The 12,376-nt window shown below is 56.5% G+C and overlaps 1 protein-coding gene across 1 annotated transcript in view; it reads left to right on the top strand.

The window, feature by feature from the left end:
• Positions 1 to 12,376, top strand: part of SHANK2 (SH3 and multiple ankyrin repeat domains 2) — a 480,608-nt gene that overhangs the window by 9,346 nt on the left and 458,886 nt on the right. The window contains exon 2 of the mRNA XM_035013495.1: positions 1,366 to 1,466. The gene's annotated coding sequence lies outside the window, so the exon portion shown is untranslated. The remainder of the gene's footprint in view (positions 1 to 1,365; positions 1,467 to 12,376) is intronic.

Genomic DNA, 12,376 nt, shown 5'->3' with positions numbered 1-12,376 from the left:
TTCTCTCTTGTGCAAGTTTAGGTAATATCTGTTGGTCTGTCTTCCAGTTCATGGGTTATTTCTGTTCCCTCCTTGCTGTTGAGTCCATACACTGAGCTGCTTGTTTGAATTACTACATTTTTCACTCCTAACATTTCTACCTGGTTCTTGTTTGTCTCTACTTCTTTGCTGAGATTTGATGTTGGTTTTTTTAATGAAACTTTGTTTTTCATCTGTTTTCAGCATGTTCATAATTGCTTATTGAAGCTTTCTTATTGTGACTTTTTATTTAAACTCTTTGTTGGGTAATTCTAACATCTCTGTCACCTCATTGTCAGCAGCCGTTGGTTGTCCTTGTCCTATTTGAGATCTTCCTGGCTCTTGGGATGATGAATGATTTTCAGTGGAAATGTGTACATTTTCATATGGTGATGTGTGACTGTGGGTCTTCCTAAGCCTCTGCTTCAGCTGATGTTCTCTCATGGCTCTCACAGGGGAGGAGGGGTGCTGCCCCGTCACTGACAAGTGGACACAGAAGTCTCATTCTCCAGTTGACCTCTGTCATTACTCCAGTGGGGAGGCTCCTTGTTGTTGCTGGTGTGGTTGGGGGCTCCTGCTCTCTACATGGTCCCCACCAATATCATGGTGGGTGGCCTCATTTCTGTTGGTGATGGAGAAAGTCCTGACTCTCCATTAGCTCTTTCCTGACACCAGTCCAGTGGGGTGAGGGAGGGGTACCTTGGTACTGCCCAGTGGGTGTCGAAACCCAGGCTCCCCGCATTACCTGCACCAATATAGTGGAATGTGAGGAGGATTTGTTACCACCCGTGGGGAAGAAAGTCCCAGCTCCTTTTTTCGGCTTGTTTGACACCACCCCACTGGGGGTTTGGGGTGCCTATTACAGCCACACAGGTCAGAAGTCTGGGTGCCCCCCCTCAGCCTTTGCTGCTGTGGGTCCGGGTGGGCACCAGTTTTTCTGGGGTGTCTGTTGAGTGGTCATTGTCTAAACACATTGTCTCATTAGGCTGCCACTTTCCTGGTGTGGGTTTCTGGCTCTCCAGTTCCACGTCTGGGATGGATGAAGCTAAACCCCACCCCAGAGACCTGACCCCTCATGCCGCTCCTCGGGGTTCCCAAGTCCCTTGCCAGGCTTCCTCCTTCTCTCCCTCTTTCAGAGTCTCATGTTTGTTTTCTGTACAACATCCCTGTGTTTTAATTGCACTTTGTGGGAGGAATCGGGAAAAGCACGCCTACACCATCTTTCTGGAAGCATAAGTGAAGCCCCTAGTTTTTGGCTCAGAGATAGCAGGATCCACTTGGAGTTTTAACGTTCTGCCTCTTGACAGCTTCTGTCTGACCGTGTCCTGGTTTTCTTGTCTTTCCCAGCTCTGGAAGCCCCTCCAGTCTCCGCGCCTCGGCCCACTGGAGCACAGACAGCTCCTGTTCTAAGAAGCTTTTCTGTAGGGCCCAGTCGGCCAACACCTCTGGTGAGTTTGAGCATTCCCTCCTCATCCTTTTCACCTGTGAGCCAGTCACCCCTGTCGTGGTGTGGTCCACCTCTCACCCCTTCTGCACCATGGCCAGAGAATGGTCAGTTCCTTGCAGTTGGGCCCCTGGTTTTGTGTTAGGATGGGGAGAGGGTGGATGGGGTTGTCCTCAAGCCCGGGGAAACAAAGCTGCCCCCTGGTCACCAGCTGATGTGACCTCGAGGGGACTTAACGGGACCATAGCTCGAGGCCCCAGCCCTGCCTTTTCCTCTCTGCTCCTTGTTGCTGTGCCCATGCTGGACCCAGCCAGTGCGTCTAAGGGTCGATGGTGGATGAGGGGGCTTCTCTGAGCATCCCTGCCCCATTTTTGCATGGACCCCGAGGAGCGGGGGGAACACCCGTTTGTGCCTGGGGGCAGGGAACAATGGCAGGAAGCCCATGCTTGGTGTTTCTGCAGAGTCAAGGCATGCCCTGAGCTCATGGCCTAGTGCCCAGCGCCTGTTTTACTGAGCACCTACTGTGTGCCATGCTGGCATGGTTTCATGTGCAACCTGTGGTTAAAAATGGGCATTTGCTGAGTGCTGCCCGCATGTGGATCTTACCTTGACCGGTTGCACAGGAAAGCGAGGTCATTGCGTTCTCGGGAGGATGTGGTCACCAGCAGGTACACACCTCACTCACAGCCACGTGGGTACGGAGTAGCTCAGTCCAGCCCGGGCAGAGCACACGTGTCCTCTCTCCTGGCCCTGCAGCCGGGGACCATCAAGGACAGTATGGGAGGCCCAAACCCCTTTGGACAGTATTTCTCAAACTTCTCTTTTTTAATTGCCCATCCGAGAAGACATTTTAGATGATTTTTCCTAATTGTCCACCCCAGTGAAATGTTAACACTGAGGAATGCTGTGAATCTGTCTGAGAGCCTGTTCTGTCTATACCTTTTACTTAAAAACACTAAGATCTGTTTCACTCTCCAAGACCCCAGGGAGGATGTGTGTCCTGGGGATATAACTACAGCAGGCAAGAGCCAAGGGACAGAGCCACTGCCCCATCCCGGTACTGGTCACCGTCGGCTTTGGGAGCACCACTCCCAGTCCTGCCTGAAATTCCCCTGTTCAGGCCCTTCTGTGCCGGTCCTCTGCGTGCTCTGCGCTGCATCCTGCCCCTCCCCTGGGCAAAGAGGGGCATTCTGGCCGGGCCGGGGGCTGGTGGCGGGCTCCGTGGAGGAACGTGCCAGTCCCGGCTGTCACGGCCGAGTGGGCAGAGCCGGGGTTCCCCTTTCTCTGTCTCCAGCTGATGCCCGATGCTGTTCCCTTGTCAGGAACCCCCTGGCTTTGAACCCTGGTCTGCACATTGTACGTGCTCATTCATCATTCTTGCCTTTGGGGAGGTTGGCGTCAGGCCAGCTGGGCTGTGTTAGTTCAGGACCAGGCTGAACATCCCTGAGGCTTCTTACTTCTGGGTTTTCTTGAGAAAGGGACACTTGGCCAGTTGATTGGATTTCTGGCCTGTCACCATCCCGGGGTCTGTGGTGGTGGGCTGCCCTGTGGACAGTTCTCTGCCAGTCCTTTGTCAGGGCTGGGTCTTGAGTCTGTTCTTAAGGAACTTCTGTTGGCTCCCCAGTGGTGGGGAGCACTGGATTTCAGAGTCCCCACCCCTGCGATGGTGGTCGTTGCCACACAAGGCGAAGAAGGAAGGAGGAAAGAGCCGGTCTGGGCTCCTCATGAAGGCTAGGGGTGAATCTCCAGTGGTAGTTGGCCTGCTTTAGGGGGTGGCCGTTCACGGAGAGAGTAGCCCGAAAAGAGCATCCCAGGGCCTCTCGGCTGGAGGCAGGATGGCTGGAGGCCCTTGTGCTGTGGATGGAGAGGGCTTTCCCTTGTGCTGGGACATTGTGGGCCAGGCAGTGCTGGGTCCTGGGCTGGTGGCGGAGCGGGGACAGAATTATCGGTCAGGCCGAGGCTCCTCTGGTCTCCTTTTCCTCCTTCCCAGCTGCCCCGTCCTGCGTCCTCATGCGCCCCAGTGCTGCCTCATCAGGAAGCCACCAAGGGACCCTGATCCTCAGCAGCCTCCTGAGGTCCTACGGGCCTCCACTCATCACGTGTGGCCCCTGTGTGGGCCCCTGGCATCCCCTGCGCCCTGGCTGCAGCATCGTCTGCGGGGAGATGTTTATCACGTCGTAAACCCGCGTGGATTCTGGGCTTCAGGCTTCGGGCCGCGACCACCTCCTGCTGCCACGCAGGAAGAACGGGACATTACCCTTGAGTGGCAATTCAGTGACTAGCCAGGACGTCACATCATTAGTGGCAGAGGGTTGCACTTCATAGTGACGACTAATTTACTCTCCGTGGCGAATTCTCACAGGCGAACCGAGGTGCTAGCTTACGAGTTCAAGGACTTGGTTTGCCTCCAGTGTTCTTTGTTATGGCCTCAAATTATCCTCGCCGCTTGTGGGTGTAATCAGACACCCCCTAGGGATTAATCAGATGGCAGAGAGGGTTTCTGATGCTCTGGGTGATCGTCCTGGGCGGTGAAGGGGATGGCAGATGGGCCTTGCGAGCGTGCGGCTCTGGCCACAGTTCTGCCTCCTGCAGCCATGCTCAAGTGTTTGCTCCAAAATCAAGGGCCAGGGCATGTGGTTCTGAGTCAGGGCTCGGCAGACCCTGGCTCACACGCCAAACCCTGCCCATCTTCTGCTTTTGTTGATAAGGTGTTTTTTTTTAATGTTGGTAAATTACACGTGGAGTAAAATGTACCACTTAGCCGTGTTTAAATGCACAGCTCAGGGGCATTCAGTGGATTCACACTGTTGTGCAGCCGTCTACACCATCTGTCTCCAGAACTTTCCGTCTTCCCAAACAGAAACTATGTCCCCCTGAGACATGAGGCAACCCCACCCCCAGCCCGGGGGCCCCTCATCCATTCTCTGTCTCCGTGGATCTGGAGACTCTAGGGACCTCGTGTGGGTGGAATCCTGCAGTATTTGTCCTTTTGTGTCTGGCTTATTTCATTCAGCATCACGTCCCCAAAGTCTGTCCATGCTGTGGCAGGTGTCAGCGTGTCCCTCCGTGTTCAGGTGGAGTCACAGTCTACTGTGTGGATGGACCACGTCTTGTGTATCCACGCATCTGTCTATCCATGGATACTTGGGTCTCTTTCTTCCACCTTTTTGCTGTTTTCGTGAGTGCTACTAGGGGAATGGATGTACAGATATCTGTTCAGGTCCCTGCTTTCCGTTCTTCTGGAGATGCCCCTGGGGTGGGCTTGCTGGGTCACACGGTTACTCTGCTTTGCTTTAGAGGAGTCGCCAAACTGCTTTCCAGGGCAGCTGCCCCATTTTACCTTCCCAGGAGCCGTGCACAAGAGTCCTGGTTTCTCCACATCCTCTCCAGCACGTTTTTTGTCTTTCTGCTCATAGCCATCCTAGGGCGTGTGAAGTGGTATCTCACTGTGGTTTAGATTAGTGTTCCCTGATGACTAGGGATGCTGAGCATCCCTTCGTGGGCTTATTCTCCATCCCTGTATCTTCTTTGGAGAAAGATCCATTCAAGTCCTTTGCCCATTTTCCAATGGGGTTGTTTGATTTCTGTTATTACGTTATAGGAGGTCTTGATATACTATGGATATTAATACCTTGCTGGACATGTGATTTGCAAATCGTTTCCCCCAGTCTACAGGTCGCCTTTTGTAAATAAAGTTTTATTGTCACACAGCCACATCTGCTCCTTTGCATGCCACCTCGGGCTGCTTTCATGCTCCAGCAGCGTCCTGGACGTGACAGACCATGTGGTCTGCAGAACTGAAAATACATCCGAGCTGGCTCTTTACAGAAACGCATGATCTGGGCACGCTGAGTGCTGAGAACCAGCAGTGGGTCTCTGATGGGAGGCTGGGACCAGCTCACTCTCCACAAATCCCAGGGGCATGGCACACAGCATGGTGGCATCTGGTGGCCCCCTGGTCTGAAGCCCACAGAGTCTTGGTTAAGTTATGTGGCTTGCTTCCGTCTGTGGAGGGTGCTGACCCTGGACAGGGGGCTCCTTCCTGCTGGGGTGCCGCGCAGGGAGGCATTTAGGCCCAGTGTCCACTGGAAGAACCGGGCTCATGATGCAGGGCTGGGTTGGCCGTAAAACAGAGCTGGTTCTGGGCTTTCCTCCCAGTTAGTTCTGCCCAGCGCTCTGTTTATAACTTATCTCTGCTCCCGGGGTCTTTGGCTCTTCACATGACTCTTGGTCATCAAGAGGTCTTGGAGGTCAGGGAGCTCGGGCCGTTGTGCCCTGCGCTGAGCAGTGCTGTGCTTCCTGACTGGGGGGCAGGTAAATATGCCGGACCCTGCAGCCACCCGCCCATCTCGGGGCACCACGGATTCGGTCTAAGACATTTAAGAAATAGCTTTATGGAGATGTAATTCACCTACCCTGTGTTCCCGTTTAAAGAGAATACCGTCCAGTTCTTTTTTGTGCATTCACGCCGCTCTGTCGTCCTCACCACAGTCAACTTTAAAGCGTGTTCATCGCCCTCCCCCCACCCCCGCAGAAAACCCCCTGAGCCCGTTAGCGGTCACCTCCCCTCCCCTGCCCCCAGCCACCAGCCGTCCGCCTCCTGTCCGTGCGGACTTGTCTCTTCTGAACGTTTCACCTACGTGGAGTTGCACACTTTGTGGCCTCTCATGTCTGGCTGCTTCCACGCAGCGTCTTCAGGACCGTCCACGTTGGAGCAGATGTCAGGGTGTCGCTCCTGTTTCTCGGTGACGGATGCACCTCATGCCACCTGTCTGTTCATCGGGGTGGACGTTTGCGCCGTTCCCGCTACAACGTCCATTACGAGTAAGCCTGCCACAAACGTCCCTGGATGAGCTTTGTGTGGACGTGGGCATTCGTGTCTTCAGAGTCTGCAGCTGGGAAGGATAGCTTTGCTACATCTTGAGGCAGCTCCGGGTTTAACCTTTCAGGAGCCGCCGGACCGTTCCCCCAAGTGGGAGAACCATTCGCCTTGCAGACAGCTTCGTCCGAGGGCTCCTGCCTTCGCCAGCCACCGGCTGTCTTTGATTCTGGCCGTCCTGCTGGGCGCACAGTGCTGTCTCCTCGGGGTCTTGCCGAGTCCATTTTGATCTTCAGCCGTGTGCCCCGTGCGGCGTTGGCCTGGGTGGGGCAGTCTCCCCCACGACCCGGGTGTGTCAGCACCCCCCGCCCCAGAGACGCCAGAACATGAGAAGATATAGAAAATGAAAAACACGAGGCAGATGATTTGTTTGAAGAGCCGTTTTCACGGGAGCTGGCCGGCTCCCGGGCCCCAGAACGGGAATATCACACCTGCTTAAGACGTGCAGAGGGGGCTTCTCAGGTGCCCCCGCTGGGCCTTTGCTCCCACTCGTGCCCCGTCGTGGGGATGTCCGGATGGAGGCTCTTGCATTTCAGAGACGCTGTTTGGGTCCGATGCCCCGAATGGCCCACGTGATGGTGAAGTGGTCCGCGGCAAGGAGCCGGCATGTTCCTTTGCTCGGGTAGCGTAGACATCCTCTTAACAGGAGGATGGGCGCCCTCCTCGGTCCCCAGATCCCGCCCTGGGAATCTACCTGAGGGAAGAGTGACGTGTATTTGCAAGCCTAAGGATGTTCAGCTTCGTACGATTTATGATCGTGAAAAACCAGGATAAACTATGATTTCCAGAAAAGAGGAATACGGGAATAAGGGAATCTTGGTGTCGTAATGGGACAAAACCGAAACGTAACTGGAAATGACCAACTGCTCGGCAGCACGTGATGACCGGCAAGGGCACGGAGCAGAAGCTGTAGTGGGGGGGTCCACCCGAGGGAGCAGGAGGGAGGGAACACAGAAGAGGAGGGGCCCTGTGGTGCCCCAGGCAGAGACTGATGGTTGCGGCCACAAGCCCAGGGACGCCTGGTCCCCCAAGAGCTGCAAAAGACAGGAAATGTCCTTCCCTAGAGCCTCCGGAGGGAGTGGGCTGAGGACAGAGGACCCAGCGTGTCCTGCCAGGCCCCGCCTGGGCGCCACCGGTGGGCATTGAGCATCTCCATCCTCTCAGCACGACTGGGGACGTGCTGGCTCCTGTGTCCACGCTGGGGCCGGACACTCCCACGGAAATGCCCCAGAGCGTTCCATGCATTTAAAGATTCCTCCACAGACATGCGAGGCACCCCAGCTGCCTTCAAGAACTTCATCCCGGCCTCCTCCGGAGCAAGGAGCCACCTGGAGCCCCTATGCTCCCTCCTCCTACCTTGTGTATTTCCGGTGGGCCAGCTTCTCTCCCGTTGTCTGCTTTGGCCGCCCGGGATCTTCATGTGCGAGCTTGGTGGGCACATCATAGCCCCCCATCCTAACACTGAGATGGGTGGTTCTCACTACGGTAGGAGGTGCGGAGGCAGGAGGAGGTGGGACACTCCCCAGGCCACCTGCTCATAAGGTCAGCGCTGGGGTTCCAGAGGGGTCCTGGTCCCTGATGGTTCTGTCCCCGACCCTGGGCTTTGGCCCCCTGCTCTGTCCGCTACCCCTCCCTGTTCCCATGTCCTTGGCTGGGGACGTGGGGGTCTCCTATCTCCACCCGCACGTTCTCTGTGAAGCACCATGGGCGCCGTGCTCCCTGGGCCTGCATGGGCTGCAGCTGCAGCCTGGGGCATCGAGGGGGAGAAACCGACCCCTGGGTTTCCCTCCTGGCCTCCCCCTTGCCTCCTCCTTCCAGTTCAGACTTGGTTGCCAGTGAGGCGTGTGGGGAAAGAAACATCTGCAGCCCCCGTTGGGGTGGGGGAGCCGGGGAGCAGGGGGCCCAGGCTGGGTGTCGGAGTCGGGGAGGTGGCACGCTTCTCCGGTGGACTGGAGTCTTCCCGGAAACTGTTGAAGCCCGTGAGGACTGGGTTAGGAGGTCCAGGGATGGGGCTGGCGTTCGCCGTGCTCGTCCTGTGAATCCTCCTGCGCATCTCAGCCAAGGACTGACTGCTTCAGCATCTCTCAGCAGTGCCGGCCCCTCGTGCCCAGTCTGCCTGTCTGCTGCATTCACTGCGGCCCCTGCCGAGAGCACCCGGGCTGTGCGCATGCTCCTCCCCAAAGATGAAGACAACAACTAGATCAGTTTCTCCAGAAAGGCCTGCTTCGTCCTAGGAGATGGGCTGTGTCATTTCACTTTGACCGCAGAGCCTGACCCGAGGACCAAGAATTCCCCGGCCTCTTGCAGATTCTAAGACTGCATCCGCAAGAAATCTAGTTCATTAGGTATCTGTCTTCTTAGCCTACTTCCCAGATGATTCTGCTGCAGGCCCCACTGGTAGAACTCCGCTCTAACCCTTAGGGGTCTTTAAGACCAATCTCTGGGGCAAGAGAGCATCTTTACTCTTACATGTGGTTCTTACCCCTGGGCTTCCTGGTAGCCAGGGTGAAAAGGGAAAGGTGGGGTAACAAAGGCCAATTGTCTGACAGTAATTCTTCTGGAGAGCAGACTTTCCTTGGCACTCTAGTCTAAGGAATGTTTTTCACGTGACGTGGTGTTTTCAGTTGGGGTCTTGCAAAACAAAAACAAAAACAAAAACAATATGGTTTTCAAGTACCGTCTGACCTTAGTGAAAGCCGAGGACCTAACAGAAGCGGCTTTGGGGTGGACACCGAGCTACGGTGGCTCAGGTATGTTACCTTCTTGTATTTTGAAGTGATTCAGAGCCGTGGGCAGAGGTTACTTTGGGCAAGGCCAGAGCTTTCCCCAAAAGTGGATTGAAGAAGAAGAAGAGGGAGAATTGGCTGAGCACATACTGTGTGACTCCATTTCGGTGAAACGTCCCGGCAGGCGGGTCTCAGGGACGGGAGAGCCAGGGAGTCCCAGGGAGGCCACCTGGCCTGTGAAGTCTTGGAGCTGTTACCGCGGGCGGGGTCAGGAAGCTTCTAGGGCTGCAGTGACCCCAAGGAGCCGGCTCCCAGGGTCGGAGGTCCCAGGATCCCAGGTGCAAGGGAGGAAAGGGCACCAGCCACACGTCCAGTCTCTGTTTGCTGAGATCTTTTACCTGCAGCCCCGGGGCTGCTAGTGAGTTCTCTGCAGCAGGGAGGGCCCCCGGGGGCAGGGGTGGAATGTGGTTTCTCCGGAAGCCGCACCAAGTGGGTGGCGGTAACTGGGTGGAGTGAGTTACCAGCCAGTCTTCTCCATGTGCAGGTGGATTCCTGGGGCTCAGGGACACACCCTGCTGGTGAGAAAGAAGTCAGGTGAGGCCGGATGTAACTAAAGTTATATTCCTGTGAATACTCACGTATACTCGCTTCTTCCAAATGAGAAGAGCCATGTGGCCAAACCAGGGATTTTCTCCCGGGGGTGACACTGGGCCTTAACCACAGATTACCAAGGGCGGATCGACAGCACAGCCCCGGGGACCCCCTCAGACTGAGGTTCACCGTCGAAAGGGCCCGTGGAAGTTACCTAAGCCAGCCGTTTTTCACATGTGGGGGTCACAGACTTCTTTGAGAATCTGATGAGTCTTTGTGAGGATGTGGGTCTAAACAGTCTTCGGCAGGTTCCTGCCACTCCGCGGTTCCCCCTACGGAGCCCTCACCACGGGACCTGGGGCGGGGGTGCCCCCCAGTGTGTCTCCCCGAGCAGCTGGAGGCAGGGGCCGTGTTGGGGGACCCCACATAAGAAGCTTGCGTCCAGAGCATTTGCTGTCCGAGGATGCAGGGACACACCCAGCAGAGAGGGTCTCGTGCCGGGCCACCGGCCAGGTGAGCTGGTGCTGGGCTGGAATCCAAGCTTGTCCTGCTGTGGGGGAGTTGCCGTGGGGCTTCATAGCTCTGCGAGAGGGTCAGGAGTTCTGGGAGTTTGTGTCCAGGGTTTAGGAACCGGGTCTGTCTGTGTGCATGCCTGCCAAATGCCGTGGTCCCGTGAACACGCTGTCCATGGGGGGGCTCCGTGACAAGGGGCACAGCGGAGGTTCCGTGTGGCACGGGAACCCTGACCCACGCTACGCCTGCTGGGTCCCCGAGCCAGAGCACCCTCTGCAGGGTCGTGCCAAAGCGAAGCGCTGTCTGAGTCAGCCGCGCACACAGCTGGGGGCATTTGTGCTGTTCAGATTTTCTGGGGGTGGGAAGGGAGATGTGCGTCCTGATTGGCCTGGCTGGGGGCCCCCCTGCACTGCAGCGTGGCTTCTGGATCAGAACAGCCCCTTGGAAGCCCCCCAACCCTGGGCTCCATGCGCTTTACCCACACCTTGTGGAGACCGTCCTCGTGCCCTGGGGATGGGCTTGGCCTCCAGCGTCCAGGCTCCCCTGCGGCCACCAGTTCCTAACCAGCTTCCCCCAGTCCTGGGTGACGTGCAGAGACCCGGCCCCTGACAGCGAGCTTTATGTGAAGCTCCGTGGATTTGATTTGAAGGACAGGCCATGTTCTGTGTTGACTTCCTCCCCGACGCTGGGAGCGAGTGACCTTCCCGTTAGGGCTGGTGCTCATGGTGCATCTTGCTTCCTAAAATATCTTGCCCCGGGGAAATAAAATGTTGGCCATCCCAGCTGCGTTGTAAGATTTCTTTTTCTTAACCTCCCTGGCCCGTGATACGCCAAAATGTAGTAGATTCTTGTCTGAACCCCAAGGGTGTGTGTGTGCATGTGTGGGTACACCCTTGGGCTCTGGCTGTTTTGCGTTACCGTGTTGTGCATTTACATCTGGGGCTCATGCTGGTGTCTTCCTGGCCTCCCACCAGACGCCCTTTGCCCCCTCCGTTATGCCAACCTCACTGTCCCGGGAGCTCCTTCATGGCCGGCTGGCGTGTCCCAAGCACCTGCCCAGGACTCCGTGGGGTAGGGGAGGGGCGAACCCTGCTCAGGCGGCTGGACTGCCCTGGAATTTGGAACGCAGCCCCGGAGGAGTAGGGCTTACGGGGCAGGGATTCCACTCCCGTCCTTGGACTTGAGCCTCATCCCTGGCCATCTCCACGTCCTCTCTGCTCTCAGCTCTGCTGGGGCTCCCTCCTTCCCTGACAGCTGCCCCCTGCCCTGGCACGTCCCACCACCCAGCGGCACCCACTTCAAGCCCTCCAGGGTGCCTTTCCGGCCGCATTTGCTTTCAGTGCCCCTCCTGGGTTCAAATACAGTGATAATGGGACAGTTGGAACTACAGGGCAGCTTTCTTTAGTTGGATTTTAGACTTTTTAAGGCCTTCAGAAGTTTTTCTGGGGAGCCTTCAGACTGCCAAACCCAGCATGTCCCTAGGGCTCTAATCCCCGTCTCTGTCTCTGATTTGTTAATGGAATCAGTTGAAAGTCAGGGAAGGGTAACTCATAAAACCTACAGGAACGGATACAGAGGAATTCTTTACTCATTGTCCAGAGATGAGCAGTGCCCTCTGCCCCCTTCCAGGGCCTGCCTCCCAGAAAGGCCGGCTCAGGGCTGGCTTCCAGGGAAATGCCACCTTGAGAATTGGTCAGAGCTGAGGACAAGCAGACCTGGCTGGGGAGGAATCAGGCTCACAGGGTCCGGGGCAGCTAGTCCTGGCCACTGAGACGGTCCTTTTCTGCAATGTTCTGTCTGGTGGAATCCACATTGTCTCCTTCCTTCCTTCCTTCCTGCCTTCCTGCCTTCCTTCCTGCCTTCCTCCCTTCCTGCCTGCCTTCCTCCCTTCCTCCCTTCCTGCCTTCCTGCCTTCCTTCCTCCCTTCCTTCCTGCCTTCCTTCCTCCCTTCCTCCCTTCCTGCCTTCCTGCCTTCCTTCCTCCCTTCCTTCCTGCCTTCCTTCCTCCCTTCCTTCCTGCCTTCCTGCCTTCCTTCCTCCCTTCCTCCCTTCCTGCCTGCCTTCCTCCCTTCCTCCCTTCCTGCCTTCCTTCCTCCCTTCCTGCCTTCCTTCCTCCCTTCCTGCCTGCCTTCCTCCCTTCCTTCCTTCCTTCCTTCCTGCCTTCCTTCCTCCCTTCCTCCCTTCCTGCCTTCCTGCCTTCCTTCCT

Source organism: Mirounga leonina, unplaced genomic scaffold, assembly GCF_011800145.1.
Source record: "Mirounga leonina isolate KUSES-001 unplaced genomic scaffold, KU_Mleo_1.0 Mir_166, whole genome shotgun sequence".
Classification (NCBI taxonomy): domain Eukaryota; kingdom Metazoa; phylum Chordata; class Mammalia; order Carnivora; family Phocidae; genus Mirounga; species Mirounga leonina.
Note: the sequence above shows the minus strand (reverse complement) of the source record. Positions and strands in the feature narration are given on the sequence as shown.